This window comes from Denticeps clupeoides, chromosome 11 (genome assembly GCF_900700375.1).
Source record: "Denticeps clupeoides chromosome 11, fDenClu1.1, whole genome shotgun sequence".
NCBI lineage: Eukaryota > Metazoa > Chordata > Actinopteri > Clupeiformes > Denticipitidae > Denticeps > Denticeps clupeoides.
Genome location: NC_041717.1, coordinates 14268584 through 14296439, shown reverse-complemented (window position 1 = coordinate 14296439; position 27856 = coordinate 14268584). Strand labels below are relative to the sequence as shown.

General features: G+C 47.7%; 1 pseudogene; it reads left to right on the top strand.

Moving 5' to 3' along the window:
- Positions 1–27856, top strand: part of LOC114799665 (kremen protein 1-like) — a 37593-nt pseudogene that overhangs the window by 5633 nt on the left and 4104 nt on the right.

The window sequence follows — 27856 nt, the reverse complement described above, 5'->3', positions numbered from 1 at the left end:
TCTCTCCTCCTCCCCGTCTCTTACTCCTCTCTCTCTCCCTCCCGCGGTCTTAACTCCGCGCTCCGCCGCCGATCCGCCGCAGATCCGCTCCGCGCAGCCGAGCTCACCTGCGTCCACCCCCCCTCCTCCGGCTCCGGACCACCGGCCGGACCATGGACCGCTGGCCGCTCAGCGCGCTGCTCCTCGGCGGCGTTTTATATCCGCCGCGGCGGCGTCCAGCCCGCTCCAGTCCGGTAAGGAAGCGGCTTGCGGCGCAAAAACTTTTTTCTTTTCTTTTCTTTTTTTACCCCCCCTCCCAAAAAAGACTTCTGTGCAGCGTCGTAACTTAAAAACGGACAAAGTCATCACTCGGAAAAAAAATAATTCTCCCAGCGTGCATTAAAATGTGAAATTAAGTGCTGTGTGTCGTTTTGAGTTTTCTATCTAATGATGAAAACACTGAAAAGTCAGTTGTTGCGTGTCGAGATTATTAAAAAAAAAAAAAAAATTCCTAAACAGAATTCCCATGGAAATCCCTCTTTTCCGACTATCCTGGTCTGCACAGGTCTCCAGGATTTCTGGATTGCAAACGTTTAATAAAGACCACGCCCGACCAGGGTGCTCCATCTGTAATTTGTGCTTCACCCCCAGGCCTGCAGCGCGTTGCTTTTTCATTTTTGCTTTCTTAATTATAGTCCCTGATTGAAATGAGAGGTTTTTCCCATGTGTGTGCAGAGCCCGAGCCGAGGCCCGTCTGTACCTCCGCATTGACAATGTATTTAAAAGCTCTGAAGTCGTGGGCAGAGTCCCCCAACTGCTCATTGTCCCCCCCGGCGCTCGCAGTCGGGCCTGGGAATAACGGTGGCAGAGGTGCCGAAGGTCCGATGGAGGACGGACACCGAACCCCGCCGTAGGTCGTTCTTCTCACCCGGGTCCAGCTCGTGTTCACATGAGTTAAATTGCCGTTTTTACCCTGTAGAAAACTAAACGCTGCGGCGTAGCCGTGTAATGGACACGCCGCCATGCGTGCCCTGCTGCTGTACCCTGCTGCACCACCTGCTGGCGGACGTGCTGGGTTCTCCTCTCTTGGTTTTTCTGCTTCCTGTAACAGGGACGCCTGTTAATCCTGCGTCCGCTGTGAACATCCCGCTCGTCCGTCACCAGAATGTCCCAGAATGATGAAAATGTCGTTTGTTGGACATTTCCGACGTTGCGGCCTCGTGAGTACGACACCAGATTGCACTCTGGAACTGTGTCTGACGGACTGAAGGATGTGATCATCTCTGCACATCTCCCGCAGAATAGATTTAATAATCGTCACAGTCGAGCAGGGGCCTAACGCAGCCGCAGGCGCCGTTTCAGGAGGGCCACGGCCGATGTGTTCGGGAATGTCGCATTTTTGTGGGAGTTTGTTACATTTACATTTAGAGCCCTTATCCAGAGCGACTTACAATCAGTAGTTACAGGGACAGTCCCCCCCTGGAGCAACTCAGGGTTAAGTGTCTTGCTCAGGGACACGATGGTAGTAAGTGGGGTTTGAACCTGGGTCTTCTGGTCCATAGTTGAGTGTGGGACCCACGGGGCTGCCACCACCCGTTAAAATGCGGCTCTGCAGGAATGTGGCGAGCAGGATTCCTTGTCGGGAGGAAGCACCACGGAGACGTCTGTTGTCTGCGAGGCCCGGCCTCAGACGTTGTTTGGGTTCTGGAGGGAGACGCAGCGCAGCGCCTGTCCTCCCAGAGGGACGGTGACCCGGTGACCGCGGAACAGGGAGAAGGGGCGTGGCAAGGAGATAATGGCACCTCGCCTCAGCCAGGCCACCCTGCCCAGCGGGGCGGAGGCTAAACCCCGGGTGAGAATGTCCTCCTGACACCCCACCACGGCGGCCGGGCGCTTGCTGTCCCGCTTCGAAGCGTCTTTGTTTAGTCTGAACGTCGGCGCTGATGAAACGGCGCCTCACTCGAGTGCCGTTATATGTTTACGGGCGTGTAATTATGAAGGACCTGTCGGGATGCCTGGGAGAGCGTGGAGTGGGGCAGTGGTGGCCTAGCGATTAAGGAAGCGGCCCCCGTAATCAGAAGGTCGCTGGTTCGATTCCCGATCCGCCGAGGTGCCACTGAGCAAAGCACCGTCCCCACACACTGCTCCCCGGGCGCCTGTCATGGCTGCCCACTGCTCACCAAGGGTGATGGGTTAAATGCAGAGGACAAATTTCACTGTGTGCACTGTGTGCTGTGCTGCTGTGTATCACATGTGACATTCACTTCACTTTCTTTACTTTAGAGTGGGACGGGCTTCGCTGGCGTTGTTAAAGGGGTCAGAACACAGCATTCGAACCTTTTCCTTCGCCCAGGTGTCTGAAACGCTTCAGGTTTTCCATTTCGCACCCTTCTCTCGTGTCCTCCTTCTGCCCTTCCCGTTATATCCCCTCCACTCCACTATCCCCCCGATGTGCCCCCCGTGGCCCCTCTCTCCCCGGCCCGCCGCGCCACTCTGACAAAAGGCCCCATAGACGGACAATCTTTGTGTTGCCGCGCCGGCGACGACTCCGGGTCAGAATTGGCTCGTGGGCTGATTTCACCGCACCGTGCGTAAGCGCAGGAAGGGATCTGCAACTTTCTGGGAAGCAGAGGAGGCGGAGGAATGCGGGCGGAGTTGTCGGGCGGGGCCGGGGCGTATGGGGCTCAGAATGTGGCCCTTCCTTCCGGTAATCAGACCAAGGCCTCTTTGTGAAGACTAACAGGCTCTCGCTACACGCCGCCGCCGCCGCACGCCTGCTCCTGCCTGGCGTGCCGGCCACATGAGGAAGTGGCATATGCGGGGCGGAGTTCTGGGGCGGAGCCACGCAGCACCGGCATGCATCTGGCAGACGGCACGGAAGCCGCCTGACGCTGCGTCCCCTCTGTGAATAGCTTGGGAGTGGAGGAGGGGTCCGATTGTCCATTGTGTCTGAGTTCTGCATTCAGCCTTATCCTCCGTGGCTCATGTTACCCCAGGGGGGTGATGGGGGGGCGTAGATCTGTGATTTACAGCGGGGCCGTCTGAGCCCATGTCTGGCCTGACGGTCAGACCTGGAGGCGACCTGAAACGTTCGGGGGTCAGTTGATCGAGATGCGCCTCTGGCTGCCACCACCAGGGGGATGGAAACTGTAATGATGGTGAATGGAATTCTCCCTGATAAATGGATTCATGGAAGCACGTGACTGAAGAAAAGCACCGGCAGTATAGAACAGTAGCGTAGAACCTGGGCGATGACATCATTACATTTACAGCATTTATCAGACGCCCTTATCCAGAGCGACTACAATCAGTAGTTACAGGGACAGTCCCCCCCCGGAGCAATTTAGGGTTAAGTGTCTTGCTCAGGGACACGATGGTAGTAAGTGGGATTTGAACCCGGGTCTTCTGGTTCATAGTTACCCACTAGGCTACTACCAACACCAGTTCAAGTGACCGTTCTAGCTGTTTTTGGCAGGTGGTACCGGTAATGTGAGTTAAACGTAATGACTAAATTGGTTTGAGCCACTGGCGCCCTGAGAACTGGGCCTTAGAGGGCGTGGCCCGCCCATCGGCAAACGTTCAACTGGGTAATTCCAATAGCAGAGCCATAGAAAGAAAAGATCCAACTAAAAGCTTAGCTTACGTGCCGATGGACTTGAGGAGGAGTTTTTTTGGGGACCCCTAATGATCGAGAGGGTCCAAAGCTCCGTGCACTCTTTTGTTTACGGCCCCTCGCTGTGCAAATCACCACCTGCCCCGAGCATCCCGCCGCCGCGGGAGATGCAAAGTGGTGTGGCGGCGTCCGCCACGTCGAGCGAGCAGGCCCCGCCCCGCCCCGCCCCGCCCAGCCGCCGTGGGGCTGAGGCAATTGGATATGACAGATGCGGTGGCTTGTGTAAAGGCCGCTGTCGTGCCCTCAACAAGGTGGTGTCAGGTTTGTCGTGTCAGTCGGCTGTGATCTGAAACTGCAGCCGCAGACAACGTGGAATTAATCTGTCAGGCAGCTGCATGCTCCACATTCGCTGGCTCTGCGCGTGTACGTGTGTGTGTGTGTGTGTTTTGAGTGTGACTGTGCATATTATACAACTGTCACCTTTTACAAGTAGGGGCGTTTTTTTTATCGGTGGTTGAGGAGGATTTGTTTTTAACAGAGATTAGGATCAGTCAGCCCCGTTGATCTCACGCATGCACACACACACACACACACACACACACTTTCTCAACTTTTATTCTCTCCCTTTAAACTGTCACCGGCACTTCCCACCATCAGCTCTTCCGCTTGGAGGAGAGCCACTGCCTGAGCGGCCTCGGGCCCTCGCGTACGGTCCAGCGATGTGGATCCGTTCCGGTGTGCCGGCGCGGTAATGAAAGGGTCACGACTTCGGATTCCTATCCGGGCTTTTTTTCCGAATGCAATTTGGTTTGTTTGCATTTCATTTGTTTGTTTCAAAATTCAAAGCAGAATGCAAAGCTCGTATGAAACGGAAACAAAGAACGAGCGTTGGGTAATCCGTCATTGCTGACCTACAAGCCATTACCATGGCAACGCCAATCGCATTTTACCGCGGACGTTGACATGGCAAGGCGATCCCGTGGTCCACGTCTCCAAGCGTACGGCAGGGAGCTGGAACGAAGTCGCTGGAAAGGCGGCCCCGACACTGCGAATAAAACGAAGGGCTTGCTCGTGTGGCGTCCGGTCGCCGTGCCGCGGTGAGGTCACGCCGCTAGCCCCGGGCCATCTGGAGGAAGTGTTTCAGTTCCCCAGTTTGACCAACGTCAATCCCAGAGTTTCCTAAGCAAGCGTGTTTATGTGGCATTTCATGGGGCTCCCGTTTTGGGATGATAATGTCGGGATATTGAATTGCTGCCGTGCCGGGCATGACCTGCCTTCTGAGCGCGGTGCCGGTTGTCTTTGGTCACCGTCCATACCCTTGTTCTGAAACGCAGGCATCGAGGCCGAGAGGAAGAACCGCGGTTTGAAATAAAAATTCCTACGGAAGTTGATACGTTTCTCCCGGCATTAAATATGTAAATCGGTTTGTTTCAACCCTGCAAGTCCTATGAGAGCGAGAGAGAAGCGCAAAAATAAACGTGCGAACAAATGAATGGCTACGAGAGCCGCCGTGCCGCCCGGCACCCTCCCGCCGGCCCGAGCTGTTGTCCAGAAACACCTTCTGCGGCTGCCGGAGCAAATTGTTGCCTTCCCTCGCTCCCGGGGTAACCGTGACGCCCGCAGCCGCTCGTCCCGGCTGCCCGGCGGGCCGCGCTTCCGCCCAAACCGCCCCGGCGCGCTGTCCAGGCGAAGCCTCGTTTTTAAACGCTTCGCCCTCGTTCGCCTGTGACCTGTGACCCCTGGCAACGTGCCGCGCTGCTCCAAACAGCGACAGTGCAAGTTCCAAACGTTTCCCAAAGCCGCCGAAGGCAGAAGCTACGGACAAATCTCGCTTCTTATTAAAAACCGTAGCGATTCGCTTGAACTCCGACCTGACGGTGGCCCTGATTTATTCGCGTGTCCACGAGGCTCCCCGTGGTCTCACGTGGCGGCCGACGCCACGTAACCGGAGTCGCGGCCCAGGTCGCCGGGTGGGTTCCTGTAATCCATCCGCCTGTCAAAAGAGGGCCAGGCACGTCGCCGCCGCCCATCCGGTCTCCCGTCAGGCCGGTGGTCAGATGCTCGGCAAGTTTACGGCGGCGGACGAAACCAACACCACAACAGCCGCACCGGCACCGAAGCCAGATGGCGGATATTCGCGTTCCGGTGGACGGGAGACGAGTTCCAGACTTCTCGAGCCGAGTCAGATGCTAGATGTTCCTCGGAGGGACGGGGTAAACAAACTCCAAATTTACATCTTCCGTAATTACCCTCGCATGAAAACGCGTGGCTTACGGCGCCTCTCGCCCGCTCGGCGGAGGAGCGTCGAGCCGTTTTTTAATTTGAGCCGAGCAGCAATCACACATGGAAACTGCTGCGCTCCTCACAGGCATCAGAATGCGGCGTCGCTGGGCCTTTCATCTCCTCGCTGTCAATCACCGCGGGAACGTGCTGCCACAAAACTTCTCCGGCAATTTTCCAGCCCCCGGGGGCTCATTCTGACAATTCCTCCGCCGCTGTTCACCTCATCGTAGCAGAACTCCACCCATCCCTGCAAATCAGTGAAGCCTACGTGGCGTTCAGAACTAAAATGCTGTCTTTTCATCTAGTCGTTCCCGGTTTCCGGCCTCTAAAGAAACCCAGGTCAGACCCCCTCACACGGCATAAACTCAACACGACGGCATTAATTGTGTTCATTTATTTCAACATGTTAAATATTCTGAGATGTTCCGATAGCCATGCAAGTAATGTGATGTTTTTTTGTGATGCACAGCAGCACAGCACGTGGTGACACAACAAAATGTGTCCTCTGCTTTTAACCATCACCCTTGGTGAGCAGTGGGCAGCCATGACATGCGCAGTGGTGGGAGTGGTAGTAGCCTAGTGGGTAACACACTCGACTATGAACCAGAAGACCTGGGTTCAAATCCCACTTACTACCATTGTGTCCCTGAGCAAGACACTTAACCCTGAGTGTCTCCAGGGGGGGACTGTCCCTGTAACTACTGATTGTAAGTCGCTCTGGATAAGGGCGTCTGGTGAATGCTGTAAAATGTAAAATGTGTTTGTTGGCACCTTGGCGGGGCAGCACTCAAACCCGGGCCGCCAGCGTCAAAGACAACCGAGCGGTAAAGAAGCAACTGGTGTGGTGATCACTAGCTGTAGTCGTAGCAACATATCTTCTAACTACCAAAGAAAACTTTTTCCCGTTTACACGCCTTAATTATCTTAAAACTCCAGGAACCACGTTGTGCTGAGTGTGTGACGCGTTGTCCCCTCGCCACGTCCCGGTTCTGTAACCACTCAACTGGCAGCCAAGCGCTGCGCTCACATGCCCCGAGAAGCCCTGAGCGCCTGCCTGAAAACCACATGTAATTAACATTCTTGGCACCGTGATAAACCCCAACCGGCCCTCAGACAGGTGTGTTTTGCTGTGAGGTGCGCGGAGGATGGCGGGGGAGGCGACGCCACTCACGTCCTCGCCGTGGACGCTCTGGCCGCGTACCTCCGAGGACGGGCGGTGGGTGGCTGAAACTGCCGGAATGTTTCTTTGAGGCTTGTCATCCCAGGTTCTGACCCAGTCATGTGCCTCCGGGCCTGTAGGTGGACGTGCGTCAAAGCGCTGTGAGGAAGGCCGGGGACAACAGAGGCCGGGGACAACACACGCATGCACACACACACTGAATTCCTGGGAACAATGAAGGCTTGTGTGCAGTGTTTTCCGCATCGAGTGCACCTTAAAACGCGACCGCAACAGATAAAAATGACGCCCTTTCCCCCCTCATTCCTACCGTACCGTAGGTGTGTGCCGACAGGAAGGGGGTGGGGGGCAGGAATGCTGTGGGCAGACTCCCGAGAGTTAGTGCATGTTTTGTTGCCGCGTCTGCTTGTTAGGAATTTCGGTGGCCGGGGCAGTTACGCTGTGCAAACAGCCGAAAAGGGAGAGGAGAGCACATCCACACTTGCCACTTGAATATCTTCCATATCTCATAATCTTCCATAAACGTCTACATAGGGACCGATGACACCGACAAAATCCCACCCTTGATGAATGTATTTTTGTGGTGATGACAACTGCAACGATTGTAGATGACCCAAGATTGTAGTCTGTTACAAAATACATTTTCATGATGAAGAAGACAAATTCAGTGTAGCTAAGTGAATAAAAAGCAATATATACATATGTATTGTTTATCCGGACATGTTGTATTTTGACATTGTATTTCTAGACTGATGGTAATTAGCACTGGCCTCCTTTATATCTTGTGAAGCAAAGCAATTGCTACCACTAGGTAGTAGCCTAGTGGGTAAGACACTCGCCTATGAACCAGAAGACCCAGGTTCAAATCCCACTTACTACCATTGTGTCCCTGAGCAAGACACTTAACCCTAAATTGCTCCAGGGGGGGACTGTCCCTGTAACTACTGGTTGTAAGTCGCTCTGGATAAGGGCGTCTGATAAATGCTGTTGCCCGAACTTCCAAACTTGACTTCATGATGCCTCATTCATTACTGAACTTTAAACTATTCTCAATGTGAGTGATATTGATTGAGTCCACTGTGGCAGAATACTGGACCCACATAAATAAAGAATTATATAAACCTGTTCCCTGCTTAGCTTAAATTTGCAATCAATTAGCAGTCATCTTAAGAGTAACTAGTTACAGGGACAGTCCCCCTGGAGCAACTCGGGTGTAGTGTCCTGCTGAGAGACGCATTAGTAGTAATTGGAGTTTGAACCTTAGACCTTCGGGGTCATCTGGTTCACAAGCGAGCGTGTTACCTCCTAAGCTACGACCACACTATAGCTAAGTGCTTGGCGCTTAGCGAACATGACCGATCAGTGATGCCATTCGTAAATGACGTTTCAACTATTCTAAATGTGAAGGATATTGAACGAGTCCACCCACATAAATAAAGTATAAACACCTTCCCATCTCTTGCATTTACAGCATTAAATGCAACCAACAATCAGTAGTTACAGGGGCAGTAAGTGGGGATTGCAAGTGTGACTTTGGGGTCTTCTGGTTCATAGGAGACCGCGTCACCCACTCTGATCCCTGTTTTCTTTATTTGACTTCACTTTCACCAATTATGCAGATTTATGACAGACGTCCTGATCTTGGATGGATTCTGTCGGGTGGTTTAGTAACTGGGCTAGAACGAGTGGCCTTTTGAGCCCATCTTCTCACTTGCTGGTTAAGTGAGCCTGCTGGCCTGTACTTGAGATGAGCCCGTTTTTATTTATTTAACCTCGCAGCCTTCCGTCTGCCTTCCGTTTTCCATGATGAATGGCTCAGGAAATGCCCTGGTTTGAGGTGGACGTCTGCTGGATGTTTTTTCACAGTGTGGTCTCGGTAACCATCATAAAGTCTGAACCGTGTAATTGAAGGCCATGGTAAGAAAAGGTCCTTGTTCTGTGATCTCTCTTCCAACGCAAATATAGCATCACTCATCATTACGTCCTCCGTTCGGATGCTGGGGCTCGCTGAGCGTCCTCTCGCTGCTAATACTGCTTTGATAAAGCGAGCCGTAACACTTAAAGAGAAGCCAGCGTAGCAGGCTGAGACGGCCGTCTTTATTTATATCCGAAAAAACTTCAAAAGCCCAGTTTCTTGGCAGAGCGAGTTGCACTCACTCTGGCAAAATGGACACATTACTCTCCAACGCATGCAACGTTGTCAGCGGGCGTTAGACCTTGGGTTCAGTGAAATGCTGTTCTGCAAATTGCCAGGCCCGCTTCCCTCTGCCACCTAGACAGGCGTGATGCAGTGTGTGGTGGGGGTATGATGTGAGGTCTGATGGGCCTCCAACTGGCCATTCCAACGCAGCGTACGGTGTTATCTTTATACAATGTAGAATATAAAGGACAGTTGGTCTTAGTACACTTGGGGATTATGAGCTCATCATTCACCCCTTTTTGTCAGCAGTTTGTCGATTTACTGCACTCATGATTAATTCAATATAGACATTTACAGCATTTATCAGACGCCCTTATCCAGAGCGAGTTACAATCAGTAGTTACAGGGACAGTCCCCCCCTGGAGCAACTTAGGGTTAAGTTTCTTGCTCAGGGACACAATGGTAGTAAGTGGGATTTGAACCTGGGTCTTCTGGTTCAAAGGCGAGTGTGTTACCCACTAGGCTACTACCACCCTATCATGGAAATACTAAAATGTTGTGTGGCAATGACGTCGAAAGTCACAGCTTAAAGACGTCTCCTTGAGTGATTATGTCTAGTTTGATCCCATATAGCCAATGCTGGAATAAAATAAAGAATAAAACTTGGACACAATTACATTAATTGACAAACGATTAACGGTTAAAAAAAGGAATTGGCCAATAGTGCACGGTAGAAAGGTGTGGTGGGAGTATTTTTGCACGTCAGCACTTTTTTTGTTTTTGCTCTCTGAGGATCACATCACAGCGTCCCCTCCCATAACCCTGCATATCTGAAGTGGCAATGTGGAAGTAATTAGCCCTTAAATCCTGACCACGGTAATGACAGGGCGATTAACTCTGTGAATAATCCATTTTGGGCCCATTTCTTTAAAAAACAGAAACGTTCTTGTTTGTGGTGGTGTGGTATGGGCGCGTCTTCCTCTCACGCTGCCGTTGTGTTTTGCATGTACTTTATAGGTTTTCTTCCCTCTTGGTTGGTTGGTTGGCTGGTTGGCTGGCCTTTCATGCGGTTCTGGTTCTGTTTCCCATCAACCCATCAGATTCAACCACAACAAAGATGTCTCATAGTGGTGGAAGGAGATGGTTGCTTGGTGACCATGGGGAAAAGGGAAAACAGTTGTATGAGTATAGGGTGTTATTACAACCAGAAGACGGACACTTCCAGCCCCCCAGGGGTTTATAATGGACGGAATAACCGTACCATACCGCACAACGCATTTTTTTCTCTTCTCTCTCTCTCTCTTTCTCTTTTTCACATTTCCTGCAATTTTTAAACAGTTCATTCATCTTTATGATTGACTCTCTTATCTCACCCCCTCGCCGTTTAGCCATCGTCACCGCAAGAAAATCGCTCCCCATGCCCGCATGAAACCGCTGCCGTTGCGGAACGCTGCGTAACCCTCATCCGCATGACCCTTTTACACCTCCGCTTGGAAACTTTCTGCTTGTTCTCGCCACAGCTGGAAACTGACGTCTCTGAAACTGCAAGCCTTGGCAGAGCAGCTTCTAGTTCTCCCCCCCCCACCTCCTTCCCGTTGTCTTTTTCTCCGATTCTGCCCGTGCATCCAACCGCAGGCAAGGAGCTGATTTACAGTCATGTAATCCACTCAGCCAGGAGAGGGTGGGTGAAGGGCAGCGTCGCATTTGGGATGCACAGTCCCGCCCCAGATTCCTGATGGGAGGAGGAGGAGGAGATGGCGATTGCTCTTGGGTCTGAGTGACTCTGAATTGCACTTTTCTCTCTTCCCCTTGCCTGGCCAGCTCTGCATGACGGCCTCTCCCTCGGCCAACTCATACAGAACAAGTGGGCAGAGAGAGAGACGGGTGCACTTTAAAGGGCCTATTGAAAATGCCTGATGTAGAAAATAGTGCTATATACAGATATGCACCAGTCAGCCATAACATTATGACTGGTGAAGTGAATAACATTGGTTACCTTGCTACGCTGGAGGCGAGCAGTGGGTGGGGTATATTTTAGGCAGCAAGTGAACATTTTGTCCTTGAAGATGATGTGTTTAAAAAGTAGTCAGAGTTTTGACAGTGAATTAAACAAGTTATTGCATTTCCTAAACTGCAATATTCTTTGTCTGCGGTGTACTGCAGTTTACAATATGGCCATCATATTATTTATTTTGGAGAAATCTTACAACATTATTTTTCATGCACACTGTGCTAGTGGGGTTCATTATAATGAAAATGCACTTTTGAAGGGTCAGTACCCATCACTCATGGGAATGGGTGACTCCTGGGTGAGCACAGACAAGCTGCTAAAGACACAGCAAAACTCAAATTGATCCTTTTCAGATCAAACTTTAAGGCTGAAACCATGGAGAAAAATGTAGCAAACATTTCATAAGCTGTAATTTAATCATTATGTAATATTTTTATGTCTAATTACATCATCGATTTAAAATTCCCAGAATTCTCATTATCACAAAACAGTTTTGAACATTAGTTCAAGTCGTTGGCATAATCAGAATTTTTTTGTGACAGACCTCTAAAATGAAAATGAACCAAATGAACCAAATGCGTAACCAGTTTGCATTGTGTTTGTAATTATGTTCTGCTCAGTGAGTTCTAGATTTATTGCATGAGAAGCACCCATAAGCAAATCTCTAATTCCATATGCATTTTCTCATATATTATCATATATTTGCTGCACCCCGCATTAAACATATGAAAATCAAGTTTTCTTGTCACTTACACTTATTTCTGCTTGGTTCGTAGAGTGCTACACCGCTAACGGCCAGGACTATCGAGGTCATCAGGACCGGACCTCGCTGGACGGGGGCAGGCCATGCCTCTTTTGGAATGAGACCTTTGAGCATCCCTACAACACCCTCAGATACCCCAACGGGGAGGGCGGACTGGGGAACCACAGCTACTGTCGGTCAGTAACGACTCATTGTTTTAAGTTGAACCCATGGTAAATGTCCAAGCCCTGTTACTGTCATTTTTGACCCATTCAGTATTCAGCGCAGGCCGTAAATCAGAAGGGTAGATGATTTAGATGAGCCCATCCACAGGGTTTGAGCGTAATGGAAAAGTCGCCATTTGCTCTTGGACAGTTGGACAGTTGTCACAAAATCAGAAGAGTGTGTGTTCTTTCCCACATGCCTGAAGAAATGCTTGAAGAGTTTGTTCAGGCAAAGTCAGATGAAAATATCTCTGCAGCACAAGCACGGACAGATTAGTGCTAAAGCCTTATAACTAATGCCTTTCCTTCTTCAAGCTTTTTTTAACGTTGTCCCCACACATGGTTTCTGTTACTCTTCTGGAGTCTGTTCTGATGGCAAGGTGTTGGCTTCCCATCATCATCCTATGACGACAGAAGTGTTTCATTTTAAGGTAAAGGTGGTCGTGTATGATGCAGCTCACGTGATTGAAACTTTAACTTAGGATGATGCACACTGACGTTCTGGCCAGAACCTACCCGATTCAGTCCTGCTTGTTTATCTCAGTCATATGTTGACTGGAGCAGAAGAAAGACTGACAGGTGGAGCGATGGCATTTGGGAGCATTTTTCAGGGACGACCTCGTCCTGCCTGGCATTTTTCCCGCACTGCTGGTAGAAAAGGGAGAGGTGTATAGAGAGCGGGGACACCCCTCCTCTGTCTCAGTCTGTTGTGTGGCTGCTCTGCAGACTGGATGATGTGGGAACAGAAAGGGGGATTGCAGTGGCAGACGGGGTGGATTAGGTGGAGTGGGGGCTTAACACGTCTCAAAACAACTGGAGGCAGGCTTTTTCTGTGTGTGTGTGTGTGTGTGTGTGTGTGTGTGTGTGTGTGTGTGTGTTTTGAAATTGCAGTCATGAAAACTAAAATTTACATAACATAATATGAGTAGTGTAATTTCTACATTTATTCTCATCACCCATGAATATATCATTGATTATATTTTACAATAACCAGTGTTGGATATTTCTGCATGAATGCTGAAAGTTTTGCAATGAAGCAGATTGTAGAAAGTCAAGTGTAATTGATCACCATGCAACATCACCTTTGATCACCAATATAATGTGCATTGTTGTCTTCACTTCACACATGGAAAGGTGTTTGAAAGGTGGCATAAAATTAAATAGGAGATATGATTTATGTGTAATTTATTTGTAGCTTTAAAATGATCGGTGCAGAAGGAGACTCTTCAGTCTTTTAACCTGTTAAATCCTGGGACAAAAAATTAATCAACCCAACTAATCAACTAATTTATCAACCCATATAGGAAAAACACACCACAGGTTGATCCAACTGTGATGTAATGTCCTCAAAACAAGTCAAAAGGAGCGTGCCAGTAGCGTGCCTGTCTGACACAATGCCTGGGCATGCTCCTGATGAGGTGCATGTGGTTATTACTTTGATAATAACATCAACCAGAGGAGACAGAACATCTTAGGTAATAATGCTGTGGATGAACAAGTTATTAGTCATGGATTAGTCTGCACCTACATTTGATTTCTTTGCCCCGATTGCACTCTCTGAACCTGTTGCATTGGTCTCCTCAAGTAAGCCATCAACCTGTGTCCTCGACCCAATACCTGCTAGACTACGGAAGGAGGTACTACATACATTAGGTGAATTATTCCATTGGTCTTAGCTATGTTCCTTTATGCCTAAACTGTTAAAATATCGCTGCCTAAGAAACCTACTCTTAATCCAGGGGTTTTATCGAATTGCAGACCTATTTCTAACCTTCTACCTTTGTGCTTTTTTCACCACAAATAACATGTTAGAAATTTATCAGTCGGGTTTTAGACAGAACCATAGCACAGAAACTGCCCTACTGAAAATATTAAATGGCCTTCTTTTATCTTCTGACCAGGACCTTATCTATGTGCTAGTGCTCTTAGACCTGCAACCTTTGACACCATAGACCATAACATTCTACTAAATCAGCTTGAAATGTTAGTTGGAATACGTGGGACAGCTATCTCCTGGTTCAAATCCTACTCATTTGATCGCTTTCACTTTGTTGGCTGGGGCAGTGATTACTTTGAAATACGGGCTTCCACAGGGCTGAGTACTGGGCCCTTTGTTATTTTCATTGTACATGCTGCCACTCATTCATTTAATTCGTAGGAATGGGGTAAACTTTATTTTTATGCAGACACACCCAAGTGTACATCTGCCAAGCCAGATGAACTTCACCACCTTTGTCTGAAGAAGACTGGATGACCTACAATTTCCTCATGCTTGACACGGATAAGACCAAAGTATTGGTGATCGGTCCCAAAAGACGTGCATTGACAAAACATATATTGGATGTGCTGTTTTTTCAACTGGTCCTAGTACATCTGTAAAGAATTTGTGTGTGACTTTTGCTGCTGATTTGTCATTTGATTGACACATTCAAAATATTTCCATGACTGCATACTTCCACCTAAGAAACATTGCTGGAGTTAGGAAGTTTCTCTCCATCTCTGATGGAGAGAAAATAGTTCATAGTTGAATAAACTTCAGCTTGTCCAAAATCTGCAGCCTGGGTTCTAGAAACTATGATCACATTACACCTGTATTGTCTTCTTTGCATTGGCCTCAAGATAAGTTCCGTATTGACTTCGGATAAAGTCACGGATCACGGATAAAGCTATGATTTTGCTCCAGATTATTTTAGTAACCTACTAGTCCCTCATAACACACCACACTCCCTTTGTTCTCTGGGAGTAGGCTTACTGGCTGTCCCCCCTGTACGCAAATCACTGCTGGAAATAGAGCATTTGCTTATAGAACCCCAAATCTTTGGAACAATCTTCAGAGGGATGTACAGGATTCAGACACAGTCTCAGTATTTAAATCCTTGCTAAAAACCTTCTTATACAGTCTAGCCTTTAACAGCACACCCCTCACCATTAGTAACGCTGCGGTAGTTAGTGCCGCCGGAAATCTCTAGTTCTCTGTTCAGCTACTGTTATTTGTTGCAAAACCATCACTAACTCACTCTTCTATTTTCTCTATCCTTCACCACCCATTGTGGATGGTCAATCCTGCTCGGGGACTTTCCTGGTCCGGAGTGATCACGTGACATGGCCGACCTCAATGGACTCCTACTTGACCCTCTGCTGACCCACACCTTATGTCACCTGCTGGGACTCTTTAACACTACCTGGATGCTAATTCATTATAGACAAGTGAACCGCTAGAACCTTCATATGCCATCAGTTTTTGGATTTATTTCGTTCGTTCGTTAATTCTGACCAGAGGAGGATGGCTTCCCCTTGCTGAGTCTTGCTGTTCTATCAAGGTTTTCTTCCCGTTAGAGGGAGTTTTTTCCTTGTCACTGTTGCCTCTGGCTTGGTCACCTGTTCTATTTGTTAGGCGCTTTGTGACAATGTAAATTATAAAAAGCTCCATACAAATAAAGATTGACTGATTGATGTTTGCATACTGCCCCCCAGTTAAAGATGATCTGGTGGTTATGGTAACACATGAAAGGGTCTGAGTGCCGCTCCGAGGCAACCCACCTCCTGTTTGCTGATCAAAGTGGCCAAGTGGCTGATCTTGGGGCGCAGGGGGCCCCCAGCCCTGTGTTCTCCAGTGGAAGTCATTTGTTTACCCCCTGGGGGGTGATTAGCTCTGAAATGAGGAGATGAATTAGCACCAGGGGTTCAAGGTGAACCTCCTTTGGTTTTGTGTATGGAGTGGAGCTATAACCTGACTGCGTTTGTGTTTGGTGTGTGTGTGTGTGTGTGTGTCTGCGTGTTCGATCCCTTTCCTTTTTCATGATCTAATGCAACCCTCCTGAACTCCGCCCACCCTGGAGAGGGCGTGTTCTAGGTAGAACAATTCCAAGCAGGTGTTGCTCCTGACGGGGGAATGAATTGCTCTGAAGGCATGGAAAGCAGTCGCTGCCAATTCCCAAGCCAGGCAAAATGATCATCTTTTCCTGAAAAGTTTTGTTTGAGAAAAAGAACTGCTCTTGCTCTGTTTGTGCTAAAGGAAAAGGGATGGTGCTGTCAGATGCACTTACGAAGGAGCCTCAGATTATTTTGTCCCCGCATAATGAGAGAAAATGTTTGTGGTTAACTCAGTCTTTGCCCAAGGTTAAATCCGTCCCTCTACCCGACATGAAAAGACTGTACATAAAAAGATGTCTCGATCAATACACCTTTCTTTGGAAGGCCAGGAAGAGGATCTGGAAAGTGTTTTTGATTGAAGAAGAAAAGATGGAAACGCCCTTCAGAATTCTCAGCACAATGGCTGTAATCAGATATCACTAACCCGGAGGGGGGTTTTCAAGATTCCGTATTATCAAGCCACAAAGGAAAGAAGAATGGATTTCAAGCAATTATGCTCAGCCATGCCGGGACACCCGCTGTCCACAACTGAAAGAGTTCACGTTGGCCTTGGAAGCTATTCGAATGTCTGCAGCTAACGTAAAAAAAGGAATCTCTTGCGTCTTCAGTCATCTGGACATAATGACATACATAAATGACATACTAAAATGAGCGTGTGAAATATGTTGAAGAGTGTGAAATTTGAGGAGGATTGTAATACTTTTCCAAAATGCTGTAAAGGAGGAGCTTGTAAAGGCTGCTGTGCTGTTTTTAGTGTTTGTATAAGTGATGTATTTGATCCCAGAGAGCCGCCAAGTACTAACCAGGCCCAGACCTGCATAGCTTCCAAGATCGGACAATATCGGGGCATTCTCAGTTTGGTTTGAGCGCAAAATTCTTATAAGGAAGTATAACTAGATGGAGCTGTCTGATTAATGAATAAATTGTTTTGGAATATATGGGACAAATATATGGAACATTGTCAGAGGAAGACCAGCATAAATGCAAAATGATTTTTTTTTGTGTTGAGGTGGACATGCTTGGTTAGCCTTTTAAAAGTGCTTAAGCAGAGAGCCAGAGGACACTTCCTTCTCTTCCATGGGTGCAGTCAACCCGTGGAAGAGAACAGGCAGTGTCCTCTGGCTCTCTGCTTATGCCCTTTTAAGAGCTAAGAGCCAACAGGCTTTGACTGACTGCTCATAAAGTGCCTTTCTCCTCCTTGCGATGTCTGCATGCCCTTGCTGGATGGGTAAGTCATGATTTCATGATAAATTCTTCCTGTCTGTCTCCCCTTCACGGTACCAGGAATCCAGATGGGGATGTGCGGCCCTGGTGCTACGTTTCAGACCACGAGGACGGAAACAACTGGAAGTTCTGTGACATTCCCACCTGTCAAAGTGAGTGTCTCATTGCTCCACATTTTTATACTGCCTTCTATGGTTCTTCTGTGTTTTGTAGGGCTATTTATCATACGGAAATATGTGCTAATTGCCCTGTTGTTCATTAGATTTTGCCTGGACATGCTGACGGTACTTAGAGGCTGTCCATCACCCTCCCTCTCACGTGCAATATCTCTACTGTGTGAGTTTATGTGTGTGTGTGTGTGTGGGTGGGTGTGCAGCTCATTAATCTGTCACTTCTTGTTGTCTTATATCTCTCCATGTGATTTCTACTGACTTGGCATGGATAGCCGTATCTCTGTAGTCCCATCTTTAGCCCAATCAAACTCAGGCTTGTTAATGAACAGAAAACCTTATTTTGGACTGAGCAGCATTCCACTTTCACGTCTGACCCACCATGAAATAGAACTACACAGTCAAGGTGTTTTTGGCATATGACCACTTCCACTCCCATAGATTGGACTCTCCTACAGCTTTCTTCTTACCCTGTTCCACCACACCTGGCTCAGCTCCTCAAGAACTAGTTGTGTTAAATGTGGGTTAAGGGATCGGAGCAAGTGCAGTAAGAGCTTCCTTCAACCTGTGCCAATGTTCCTAATACACCCAAATCATATTAGCTTGGTTCACTTGAAAATGTCACCACAGAACTAGTTATAAGACAAGACAATATTTAATGATTTATGCTATTTTAGCATGAACAGAACGTAGCTGATTAAAACATTGCTATTGCTACATGCCACATGGCATTCTAACATTTTATTTACAAAATGCCCAGTTCTCTCCATTTTATGGTCGCTGATGCTACCAGCCACATCACATAAATCGCAAGAGATTGGAGAGGACATTAAACATGGATTTTCCATCAAAATCTGACCACTAACTACAAATGCATGATTAAAGCTTTGCGTCCTTCAGCTGAACTTGACCTATCTAGTCCTAGACCTAGGGGAAGAAAACATGGTTTAGACAACATATTTTCGCCATATGCTTAAGGGGAGAGTTGTGACTCTTCGTCAGTCTCTGGAGGGCAGAAACTCGGCTTAATCAGCGTCCCCTTAACCAGGACCGTGCCGTCAAGACACGGCTGACCTAGATCACACAAGTGGCCCACCAGCCAGGTTCCCTCCCAGCGCTTTTCTGGCCTTGGCCGACCTTTAAAGGCTCATCTTCAGCACATGTAGGTTAGCTACTGTGGCCCCCACCCCGGCCTGAGCGTGCCAGACTTCGCTGCCCCCAAGCCCTGGCCATATCAGGTGGATGGTGCATGCGCCTCTTCTCTTAATTCTTTTTTGGGACGGGCGTGTTTGTCTCATCACTTGCCTAAAGGCAACTGGGATCTTTTTTTTTTTTTTTTTTTAAACCATTGTGAGCAGAGATGAAGCGTGTTGCTTTATCCAAAAAGAAGTGCGTTTTTTTTTTTTTTTCCACGTGTTGGTTGGTTTTGTTTTCGGTCTAGAGCGACACCTGAGGTCCCAGCCACTGCAGTCAGCAGTCAGTTTTTGTGGAACGGGTCCGAGCCAGATTGCTCGATCCCAGTCGCCCCGGTCTGTCCTGGGTGCAACCGTTAGTCTTCATTAGTAGCGCCACACACGGTACCGCCAGCGTGTTTAGATTTTTTGTTGGGTGGCTGAGGCTCTCTGGATCCGATCCAGCCATTTCCCAGTCCCCCTCGTCACTGTCAGGAAACCATGGACACAGAGGGCTCTCTGGCTGCCTGTCCCTGTCCCTGGCTCACCCTGTGTGGCCTGTCCAAACCGGGAGGCTGACATGTCCTGGCACAGGACATCCATCAGCAAAATTGTCCTAAATCAAGAGGTAATATGTACCTTATTCAAAATTTCTATTGACTTTTTGTATATTTAATTGAACTAAACATGTAAAGAATATAAAGAATATAAAATATATAAGAATATAAAATAACCTTAGACGTCTCACAAAATGATCGACCTTTCATAAATTATTTCATACATTTTCTCAACCTGCAAGATAGATAAGAATCCATCCATACGAGCATCCTGGGCTGTACTATACTATACTATACTGTACTATAGGGTGGTAGTAGCCTAGTGGGTAACACACTCGCCTATGAACCAGAAGACCCGGGTTCGAATCCCACTTACTACCACTGTGTCCCTGAGCAAGACACTTAACCCTAAAATTGCTCCAGGGAGACTGTCCCTTTAAGTCGCTCTGGATAAGGTACCACATGCATCGTGTCCTCCAGGATCTCAGAGCTGACCAGGAATGCTGGAACAGACGCTGCTGCCATCTGAGCCATGAGCTGTGCTTAATTTCCTCAGTCCGTGACCTGGAAGGCAAAAAAAAAAAGAAAACTGTTGCGCCTGACTGTCATTTATTTTCTCTATTCTTTTCGGTTATTTAATGGGAATGCCACGATGACGGTGACGATCAGAAAATCATGCAGAGTACATTTTTGACCAGGAAAAAAATGACCCTCTTTTGTCAAGCTGGTGCCCCTTTGATGTTGAGGCTGGTAATGGAAACTGGAGTTGAGGAGCGCACCCTGTAATTTGGTAATCCCAAAACAGTCCACTGACCCGGGAGAGGTTAATTCTCCTTCCACTTCAAACACACCGCAGTCGAACGAAATGCCGCTATTCTCCAGGGACTCCCTGCTTTCTTCTGGTGAACGCAGCTTCAACTCCTAGCAAGAACGGCTTTCAAGCTGTGACAGTGGGAGGCGGCAATTTGATGAACCTCTGGATTCATTGCTGACAAGGCTAATTGTGTCACTAATCCAAGGCTCTGTTATAAAAGATTGAAAATACAAGATCCTTCGATATTTCTTGGATTAGCTTTTGTGTTCCACTAATTTCATCAGTGATCTGTATCTGCCCGCAGGCCACAGGCAAATAGCTGCATTTCATAGGAAAGTCGCGAGTAGTGCCGGTGTTTCAGGTCACAGACCACTCCCCGCTTTGCATCGTGGTCAGGGCTGTCTGACCCCTTGGGTCAGACACCCGCAAGGCAAATTCCTACATGCAGGTAGGAATCAACTGAAAAACCTCTTGCATTCAGTCAGTAGAATTTCCTGTCAAGATACGAAATTCACTTACATTACGACAGTACGTTTCATATCTTACCAAATAAGATAAAAATGACATTTCAGACAGAATTCTAGAATTTTAAATCAAAATCCATACAGCAGTGTTAGACATAGTACTAACTCTGACAAAGTACATAAATGTTAGATAAAAATACACAAGTAGACAACTCTGTAATATTTTTTAATTGTCTCAATGCTGATTGAGGTGAGGTCCTAATGTGAACAAAACCAGTTTTTTATTAAATATATTTAGTCAAAACAGGTGGATAAACAAGTCACAGGGACAAGAACACGTAACACACAGTCCCGTAAAGGCTTGATAACCTTTTCATGGGGAGTCCAGGGATGTGGTGCAGGTGTTGGTAGAATATGGCTTTGCAGGAACAAGGGGGTGTGACAGTGAGAAATATTTGAATTGTTCTTAAAATATTATATTATCCAAAATTATATAATCCAACAAAATAATGTATGAAGTGTATAAAAAGTGTACAAAGAGTGCCAATGATGGCTAGGTTTAGGATTTCTGTAATTTATTGTCATTTTCCCACCATATCTATATAATATTTTTCTGTTTCAGTGTGAGAATCTGGCTATATATCTCTTTTCAGTTTTTTCCATTTAAAACCCATGAGGGATATGTGGTTACTGGGGTTTCTAGTCCGCCTGTTATTCTTTACACAGCCAGTAGGCTACACTGCGGGATCCATTTAAAGCACCAGTAAACTGGATTTGTAATTACAATCTACAATTTCTGTATTTGAATTACAGAGATCCAGTCTGGTGTTGCGCTGTAAAAAAAAAAAATGAAATTAAACTGAATTACCAGATCCTGGAAAGCAAAGCCAGGGATTTCAAAATGCAGATCATCGTTTGACGAACGGGTCTTGGTCATGGTCGCTGCTGTCAATTCAATGGAAATAATTCCAATCAATCTGTTGACCTGGACACACATGACCTGGTTACTTATCACTACTTGATTTTCTGACGTGTGTATTTAAGAGTACAGATTCAAGAGACGGGAATACAGAGGTGGTTCAACGATCATTGGAGGCTGATTGTTCAGTTATTGCAGTCTGACCGTGTGTTGGGGTCCGTGTAAAGATGGGCACAAAGCGTCTCCTGCTGTATGAGGGGTACATGCATATTCCTGACAGCTGGTTATGATGGTGTAAATGTAATGCGTTATTGCGCCAGCGTGTGTGGCATTATGAACCATAGGAGGAGACGAGTGTTCTGTCTAGACCCCCAGAGGCAGCTGGCATATCCTGCAGTGCTGGGACCTGCAGACAGGTGGGGAGCAGGGATCCCCTGTTGCGTCTGTGGGACTGAGCCATCCAAAGAATGAAGTTTCCCCTCTGGAAAATGGAAATATCCCTCAGCGGCACCGTCGAGTGTAGAAACTCCAGATTTACGGCACGCGGCCCGTCCCGTCGGGAGAGTTATGAACGGCGCGACCCGCGGGGGTTCAACTCCGATCTCTTACACACCTGTAGCCCGTAACCCCCGGCTGAGCCGACGGGCCACCCGTGTGCTGAACACGTTTTTGTTGTTTAAAAAAAAAGGAGGGGGGTTGAAATGTACGGAACCGCTGGCGACCTGACCCTCGCGTGGAGCAGCTTTCATGTCCCTTGAAGGCAGGTGTTCGGGGGGGGGTCCCTGCGGACCCCCCCCCCCCCGTCCCTCCCTCTCTCTCTCCCTCCGTGCTTTCGTAGCCTCGCTTGCTCGCTACACCACCTTCTAATTATTTAGCTTTGAGTGGAACTCTCTGCGCTCCTTTAATTAAGTGGTTAGTCATTCTCCCGGCACCCCCGGGGCCACGCCATTGATCTCCCAGCCGCTTTTTATCGTGTCGTAACATGGGCCAAGAGACACACTGCGCCTCTTACATCGGCTGGTTGGGGGGGGGGGTCTTGGCAAACGGCACCCGAAGCAAAACATTGTTCTAATAACGTGGCGCCGCTTTTGTGCGCCGCCTGGTGCGCTTCGCACGTGGGTTTGTTTGCAGCGACAACGTTGCTGGACGTGGTTCTGGTTTCAGAAACACGTCTCCTACGGTCCGCCCTGCCGACCCGCCTCAGAGGCTCATCTGTCATGAATCTGTGATGACAAAGTACACAAATCAAACAGGAAACCGACAGAAAGGCCTGACGTGTTTCCCAGCGTGCGTTCTGGCAGAGTGACGCTTTCATTGTGTTTTTCTCATGCTGTCCATCTTAATGTAGGCACAGATGTTCCTGGATTTGGGGGGGGGGGGGATGCAAGTCGGTCACTTTGCTGGGGCGAGGCTGGAGGGATGAAGGGGTGGATGCGGGATTGAAGTAGACAATCGTAGAAGCTGCCTGGCATAACGTCGGTGTTGACAACACTAGCTAATGGAAAGCTGGGACCATTTCCAAGGCTGTGAATGCGGCGGCGTTGGCGTTTGAATTGACTTGTGAATGGCCCTTTATGACAGGAAAGGCGTCTCTTCGGGGCGTTCTCAGCTTCGCTGAATCTGATACGGACGTGCTAATGGATTTAGTTTATCAATGCGGCGGCAGAGGAATGCGATTGAATGCAAACGAGGGGCGGAAGAATGGTGCTGGTAGCCCGTGTGGCACTCATCGCCCCGGTATCGCCGCAAGAAGACTGAACTTCTTGTGCTCGTCCACAAAGAAGCTCTTTCTGGCCAATGGGGAGGCCGGCCTTTGAGTACGGTCTCCTTCGAGAAACACTTTTTACGGTATTGTTAGTATTCCATTGAGTCCTTTTTTTTATTATTATTTACATGAATGAGTCTGCAGTTTTTGTTCTGAGAGTTGTCTCCAAGACAAACTCTTTTATTACTCATGACAAGCCCTCCTCGTTTCGTTTTTTTTTTTTGTCCTTTTCTCGCTGTCCCACCCTTCCTCTTCTTCCTCCGTCTCTCAGAGCCCTCAGCTGAAAATTCTGGGCCTGCTGACCGGCGAGGCGGCCTGTAAAAAGCCCAAATATATTTTGAAAAGGGGAACGCCCACAGCGGCCCACGAAAAAAAAAAAAAAAAAAACGTCCAGATGTCATGACAATTTATGTCTGTAATTACCTTTTTTTTTAATAACACAGGGAGAGAGAGGCGGCCCCGGGGCGGACTTGTCCTCCACCGCCGCTGCCAAGCACACTTGCCAAGCGACCACGTTTGATGTTATTTTGTTTGTTATGCTGCTGCGCCGATATCTTTCTCTCAGCCACGCCCTCCGACGGCTCTCATAAGCCGCCAGACAGCCACAAAGCCCCCGCTGGGGTACCTGTGCGAACGAGGAGCGATGCATGATGGGAAGGGCAATTTTATTTTTATTTTTTTCATTTGGTAAAGACTCATCACTTCACACACCATGTGCTGCACTGCTCAGCACGCCGCGGCTGGGATCCGGCCAGGCCAGACTGGTACATTTACGCACCTTATGTTACCGCATTTCCTTGCCAAGTGGCTTGTTAAATCTAAATTCCATCCGTGCCTTTTGAAGTCTTTTTTTTTTTCCACAAAAGTAGAGATATTTGCACTCGTTATGACTGCATAGCAGATGTATTCAATGAATAAAGGCATGCCCAGTTCTTTTTAATAAAGTTTGGAGATTTTGCACAATATGCCATGTCTGGCCATCTGAGAGATGTTTGTTTTCTCTACTGCAGAAGCTCCCAAGCAGCACTCTGTAGGATGATGAAAGGTTAAAGAGATAAATTGACAGTGGTGTGCATTCTTTCTGTCAAAGGACTGTTGCCTTTAATCTGCTTGAGCCCTGAAGTAGCATTTGCCGCACTTTGAAACTTCTGGGAAGTGGGGAGAGGGAAAAAAATGCTAATTGAAGTTGTACCTTGATGTCCACAAGAAGCTCCAGGTACTGGAGCAGGACCGAAAGAAGAGATACATGAATGATCTACCTCACAAAGTTTTATGGGTGCTCAAATCAAGGTTCTGAGGGGGCTCTGAACATTCCACAAGATTGCCTCCGGACTTGCCCAGTTTTTTTATGCTCTTGCAAAGGCTTGAGTCCAATCTCACTCCAGTGAGTGGCAGCGGTGACCTTGCAGGTAAGGAATCAGAGCCCATATTCCCGAACCGCCACTGAGCAAAGCACCGTCCCCACACGCTGCTCCCCGGGCTCCTTTCATGGCTGCCCACTGCTCACCAAGGGTGATGGTTAAAAGCAGAGGACACTGATACACTGCTGTGCTGCAGTGAGTCCGAAATCATTCAATCACTTCCAGTATCATCAGGATTCTTGTTGGAGACTCGAGAGGAGGGAGGGAAGTGAAAGATTGCGTGTGACTGACAGTTTGTTGCTGAGTTTGACTGCAACCTCTTATACTTCGGGAAATCCTAATCTGAGTTGAAAAGGTCAGTGAGAACACCCTGCCAGCGTGTTTGGAACAGCTGCGTATTTGTCTAAACCTGTCACCATCTCGAGAGCCAGTGAAGTGACGGCCTGCCCGGTTGCATGCAGCTGAATGCTGGCGAGGGGTCTGCCAAAGGGCCGAGTGATGCAAACGCATGAAAAGCAGTGAAATGGTCTGTCGTGTTCTCAGGACTGACCATTTGAACCCCTCGCGGGATGCCGAGCGTTTTCCCGGGTTCAGGTTTCATCCTTGCCCAAACACCAGAGTCTGGACTTACGCAAGGGAGCTGTTGTGTCAGACGGGAGTTTACTTTGGCACAGTGCGGCAGGGCACATGTGTGTGGTCTCCGTCTTCCCTTTGTGCAAAAGCTCTCCGAAACAAAGCAGCCGGCATCAAGGCTGTAGACACCAACGGTAACAGGTCCTCACCTCCAGAGGGGTCTAACTTTCTGGTAAGTAAAGACTGTCTCTGCTGCTGTGGCTTCTTCTACGGCAGAATCATCACAGACTTGGAGACGTAACTCATTTGTTTGCTGGAGATGCCCACAGTTGCAGCAGTTGCTGTAATAGGAACTTATTTTATTTCTAAAAAAATATATATATATTCTGGAATATATATTGATGGTTTTGTTTTGATGTGCTTCATACAGGCAACAGTGGCGTCTTTTACATTGAAACTAAGTGATTTACGGGAATCTTTTTTATCATTCAGAAACTGTTTTTGGTAGAAAAAACAAATGCAATAAATGTTGTAGGTATGTTATTTCACAGTATAAAGGCAGAATAAACCTCTTCTGGCCAGGTTTATGCATGGCCACATAAACCACATATATCATATTGGATTATATGTGTTCATAATATACAGTAAACTACAAAAATACTTATGCATACACTGCAACTTGTGCAATATTAACAGCATTATTACATTACATTACTCATCATATATTTTATAGTAGAATAAGATAAATAGTATTAATTAAATATAATTGTTGTCCCATAATTAAGAAAATGAATTATTTACTTCCACAGACTTGGTCCAACACCCCCTAGTTCTTCTTGCTGAACTGAGGCAATAAAATCTTGTTCCCAGATTCCAGCATCATGTCTACCCAATTCAGGGTACCCCATCCCCCTAATTCCAGCTCAGGCCCAGCAAGACCTCTTTCTCTGTGGTGCCAATTAATAAACATTCAGACCAGGACAAGAACATTCCTGCACCGACCCGAGTCAGCCTCCCATCTGACACGTTGCTTTCATTTTGTTTGAAAAGTGTTGGGGACGAGCCATGACAAAAGTGTTAATCAGACCAGTTACTTTTGTTCTGTTCTGCTCTAGTGCTGAACCATGGCCCTGGAGGAGCGTAGTTGTATTTTTTTTCTTCTATGTACCGTGTATATGATATAAATGACAATAAAAACCTATTACTATGACTACTACTGCTAATCACAGCTTATAAAACACAGCACCCCTTTCAGGAAACTCACCAGCAGACGGTTTATGGGTAATAACACAGTTAATGATTTGCAAGTGCACGTCTTTCAGGCGGCTCTTGTGTTGTTTTTCATGGTGCTAATTGTGCTTAAAAACCACCCCCCTCTGTTTCCATTCTCCCTTTCCCTCAGTGCCTGGAAATCTTGGGTGCTTCAAAGACAGCGGGAACCCTCCCACCCTTACGGGCAACAGCGAGACCTCCAAACAGCTGACCATTCAGAAATGCATCAGCTTCTGCAGGAAACAGAGATACACGGTGAGATGGGAGCTGTGCCCAGCGATTAAAAACAAATATCTGGGGGGGAAGATTTATAGATCTGCATGTTTTTATGATGTGATATTGAAAGGGATTGTTTTTGTGATACACGGGGCACTCAACAAAATGTGTCCTCTGCATTGGCCATGGTGAACTGAAGGGAAAGGAAGTGGACTCGCAACCGAAAGGTTGCAAGTTCAAATCCTGAACCACCAAGGTACCACAGAGGTCCCCTTGAGTTAGGTACCGTCCCCACACACTGCTCACTGTTACATGCAGAGGACACATTTTGTTGTGTGCAATTGTGTAGTATCAAAATGACAAAATCCACCAATCACATGGAAGCAGTGGGCAGCCATGAAAGGCGCCCAGTGAGCAGTGCATGGGGACGCTAGGGCACCACTTCCCCAAAACAGTATGGAGATGCCGGGGATTCTTCCCAAATTCTCCCACACCACCCCTCTGCTACGTTCCCTCCACTGGCTCCCAGTAGCTGCACGCATCAGATTCAAAATACTGATGCTGGCCTACAAAGCCAAACATGGAGAAGCACCATCCTACCTCACAGCCCTTATTACACCTCGCACTGCACCTCGTATACTCTGAGCCTCCAGTACTGCTCGCCTGGTCCCCTCATCGCTGAAGGTAAAAGGAAGACATTCATCTAGACTCTTCTCCGTCTTGGCCCCTCGGTGGTGGAATGAACTTCCCCTCGAGGTCAGAACAGCTCAGTCGCTGAGCATTTTCAAACGGCAGCTCAAGACCTTCCTTTTTAGAGAATATTTAGATTAACTTGTAACATTGTCAGACGTATGGATAGAAACTACAACAGAGTGAATAAAAAGATTGTATTCATAGTTGGTGTCCTAATGAACTAGAACTGATCACTTCATCGATGGTAACATGAAAGCACCTTGTAAGTCCCTCTGGATAAGAGTGTCTGCCTTGTAAATGGGATTGAACCTGGAACCAACATCCAAACATTCCCATTTTTGAATGTTTGGACACCGTCATTGACTGAAAACCAGTCTTTGAGATGTTCAGGTAGATGGCAAGATCCTGAATTGGTCAAGAATCTGCTGGAATGAATATTAGTTCTGTTTTCGTGGGATTGAGTTTTAAATGATGGGCTGCCATCCAAAAATGAATGTTAGTTTAACATGCAGAGATTTTGAAATCTGAGAGAGGAAGAGGGAAGATGTGCTTCATCTGCATAGCATACACATTTAGTCAAAATTACCCTGACCTTTTTAGTGGTATAGTGGAAT